Source organism: Myotis lucifugus, unplaced genomic scaffold, assembly GCF_000147115.1.
Source record: "Myotis lucifugus unplaced genomic scaffold, Myoluc2.0 scaffold_5, whole genome shotgun sequence".
In the NCBI taxonomy this organism is placed as follows: Eukaryota; Metazoa; Chordata; class Mammalia; order Chiroptera; family Vespertilionidae; genus Myotis; species Myotis lucifugus.
Window position 1 is genome coordinate 14848727 of NW_005871053.1, and position 4552 is coordinate 14853278.

The window sequence follows — 4552 nt, forward strand, 5'->3', positions numbered from 1 at the left end:
TATCCTAATAGCAGAGACAAACTGATGTAATAATTAGGACTTCTGGAAACAAGAATTGATTTTTTTCCTAATACATACAGAAAAAAATAGAAATAAACTTAGTAATTTAAGACATATCTCATGAAATTGCTTCAGGATTAAAACAAATTACAAAATATAGCCATCCTTCCAAGAGAATTGCAGCGGAGTTTCTGATTCTAACATTACACATTGAACAACGGTGCCTGTGCTTATATAACAGTTTCATCAGCCAAGAGTTCTTTAAATTTGAAATTAACAGAGAAACACAAGATCACAGCTTAAAAAGCAAATTTCAGCCAAGATTAAAAGGCTATTTTAATTTACTTTGTTATATTAAAAGTTGTGAATTGAACAAAAGATATTTTGATTCCTACTATTGATTCTATTAGCTTATTTTTCCTCTAATGACAAAGATCCATAATAGAATCATTTTGTTTGCTCCCCTTTTCTACAAAATAACAAATACTTGTCAGAATATAAAATGTTTGTTATTTAGCTCATGTAGTAATTTAGGCATAGATATGCTCAATAGATAATCTCTTGAACATTCTATTGCATGAAGGAAGACGAAGAAGATTTACTGATACCATGACCTGTGTTTCCTGGAACTATATTAATTGGCATATGTGCTAGTACCTCCTATTGGATTTACCCTTGATCAGGCTGGATTTTCTCTCTACATATCATTCTACCTTACAACATATTCATAGAAGTCAGTAAGTTGGCCATGACAGCCTCAAAATCTAGGACTAATTCAATTCAATAAATATTTACTGAGAAGTTGCCATGTACCAAGCTCCAAGACAGTTGCTAGGGATATAAAAATGAAATATATACTGTTTCCAAGAAGATTACAGTCTATCTAGCTAAAAAAAAAGTTGTTGAGAATGTTATGAGAGGGTGGTAAAAGTAGGGACATGTTTTAAAAGTTTGAATATTTTATTGACTTAACATGCATTTTATGTACAATCAATTACAGTTTCTTTATTTTCAATATTGTTTCCTAAAATCAGGAAATTATTATAAAAATCATATATTAAAAATCATATACACATACCAAAATGTTAAATATATATATCAGGATGGCTGCTTATTTTATGCTATCCTTCTCATGAAAAAGTTGAATCTAATTTCCCTCACCTTTATTTGAACCTAGACTTAATAATTTGCTTAACCAATAGAGGCTGTAGAAGTAATGTTCTAGAAATTCCAAGACTAGGTCCTAAGAAACTTTGTAGCTTCTACCTGAGCCTCTTGTAATCCTCTCTCCAGAAGTCTGGAGCTGCCACATCAGAGGATTATCCACTCTAAAACTACCATGGTGAAGCCACATATAGGCATTCCAGTCAACAGTCCCAACTGGGTCCAGTGTTATAGCCATTCCTGATGCCTAACATGTTGGTAAAGCCATCTTGGACCCTCCAAACCTACCCATTCACCAGATGGACACCATGAAGTAATCCTGGCTGTCACTATGGGAAGAAGAATCGCTTAGTTGAGCTTTTCTCAAATTCTTGTCCTATAGAATGTATTACAGTAATCTACACGATGGAATACTATGCTGCTGTTAAAAAGAAGGAACTCTTACCATTTGCAACAGCATGGATGGAACTGGAGAGCATTATGCTAAGTGAAACAAGCCAGTCAATGAAGGAAAAATACCACATGATCTCACTCTTTCATGGATAATTAAGACCATTACAAACTTTCGAACAATAATAAATACAGTGGCAGAGCTGCCTCAAACTGATTGTCGAACTGCAGTGGGAAGGCCAGGGAGGGTTGGGGGACAGGAGGGAGGGGAGTAAGAGATCAACCGAAGGACTTGTATGCATCCATATAACCATAACTAATGGACATAAGACACTGGGGGGTAAGGGAGGGCAGGGGCTTGTCAAGGGTGGGGGGGGGGGAAAGGACACTTATGTAATACCCTTTGTAATACTTTTAGCGAAAAAACAAAAAAAAGAATGTATTACAGTAAAATGGTTGCTGTCTTAAGCCACTAGTTGTTGTGGTAGTTACTAAGCAATTGATAACTGAAAAATATTTACATGTGTATGACAGAGACAACACAATAAACCTAAAAGTACATGAAAGGACAGTCTTATATGCAGATTCGGTGAAATCACTGAATATTATTTAATGAGTGCATTAAAAGAAAATACAACTTCGGAGGTTGAAAAAGAGATGCAAAATAATTTAGGCAGTATCCAAAGTAAAGAAGGATTATCTGAGAAAACTATTGCAGCAATGGAGTCTCTGAATGAATAGTTAAGAGTTTGCATAATTAGCTGGGAGAAAAGGGGATTCCCAATTGCAAAATGATACTTTGGGAAAAGCTCAGAATCAAGGGCACGAGCTTTACTAACTAATGAGAGAAACTGAGGAAATTTGGGTGACAGGAGATTTAGGCATGTATTGGGTTGGTGAAGGAGAAACAAAGATGTGTAGTTCTCCTTGAAGTGCTCTGAAGCCTGAGGTGAGGAGATTTTTGCAACATATAAGACATTAGAAAGTCACCAAAGGATAAGAAAAGAGGAGTGGTCAAAGCGATGATTAAAGACAACCATGACAGCTGAGGAGCGACAAGACCCGTGGAGCCCTGAGGCAGCAGCAGAGGTCTGATGAAGAGGAGATGGGAAGAAATAGGAGGGATTGAATTAAAGGCAGTGACAGGATTGAGGAGAAAGAAATCTGTCATAAAGAAAGAAAGAAAATTTAAATGTGGTTGGATTAACAGGTCTGTGATCTGTTATAACCTTAAAAGTCAATGGTTCTGTGATTCACTTACCAATTATATATGGCAAGTAGAGAGCATTAAACTAGTTTTATTAGACATTTTAGTAAGTTCACAGGTATTTTGATTTGTATTGTCAACTTTCAAATATTGTGAAAAATTATTGATGTCAAATATTGTTGTGTTTGGGAGGCTGTGAAAGACTGTAAACAACAGGAACTTCCTTAAATAAAGCACATAGAGGAGAGTATTTCTATTTCTTTCTGTTATCTTATTTCAGTAGGAAAAATGTAGGAGAAAGACAATTATGTCCTTTATACAAAGATAAAAAACAACAACACAGATAATGCAAACACAATATGTACAAACACGATCTGCACACGGCTGTAAAGAAAGGAAAGTGACCCAGAAAGGAAAGTACCCAGATTTTCCCACCACCTTTCAGCCTCTTTATCACCACAAAGGCATTAGAAAACAGCATCGATCAAGAGAAAAGAGTAAATGAAGCAGGCCTCCCCTCTGAGAACACAAAGAATACATTTATTTCTTAGTGACCATGAAAGTTGATTTATAATGATTTCTTCTTATCCAAATTAGCTTTCTAACCTGGGACAAAAATATGGAGTCAAATAGCATATGCAAAAAACATGAACTGAGCAGGCAATAATAATAATGATAATAATAATAATATAGTAATTTAATAGAACCAGTGGCTTTTCCATGTGAATGAGAATATTGCACCATAATTGAAAGGCCTATGAGACACAAAGCACAAGAAAAAGAGTTTCCTATATTTTATTTCACCAGCCACAGTCTACAAATACTTGGCTAATATATTGAATCTACTTTGATTTGTATAACAGAGGCATACAGAAACAGCCTAAGTTTATTCATTCATTCACTCATGCGTTTATTCATTTTACACTCACTGAGTACATGTGTTCAGAACTGCTTCAGTGTTCTTATAGTTTAAAGAGGTGAATAAGTCAGTCTGCAAGCTAAGTGGCTCCCCACCAAGAAGGAGAGACAGATATAAGAAGATCTATGCTTATCTCAGCACAATAGATTGAGATAAGAATATACAAGAACATAAAGATAGGAGTGAATAATCCTATATAATAAATGGCTAATATGCAAATCAACCAAACTGCTGAATGACCGGTTGCTATGATGTGCACTGACCACCAGGTGGCAGACACTCAACCCAGGAGCTTCCCCCTGGTGGTCAGTGCATCCCCACAGGGGGAGCGCCACTCAGCCAGAAGCCAGGCTCATGGCTGGCGAGCGCAGCAGTGGTGATGGGAGCCTCTCCTGCCTCCGCAGCAGGAGCAGGCCTAAGCTGTCAGTCAGACATCCCCCGAGGGCTCCCGGACTGTGAGAGGGCTCAGGCAGGGCTGAGGGACACCCCCCCTCGCCCCCCCCCCCTGCGCACCAGTGCACCAATTTCGAGCACCGGGCCTCTAGTGTTATATAAAAATAGAAAATAGTTATCAAACACTTAGTAAGACTGAAGTGTTTTACATGTATTAATTAACTCATATAACCACAGCAACAAGCATATGAGGTAGCTACTTTCACCATCTCCATTTCATAGATGAGACAACTGAGGGACAAATTAGTTAAGTGATTTCTCAACAACAGTCAATATCCAAACTTAGGTACTATGGCTTTAATGCAGGGTAGCTCTACTGGCAGCATATTGTCTAAGGCAGTCATGGTGGACTTCACAGAAGTGGAAAATAAATCTTAAGGGATGTATAGGCATTCTTTTGTGGAAAAGGAGAAAACTAT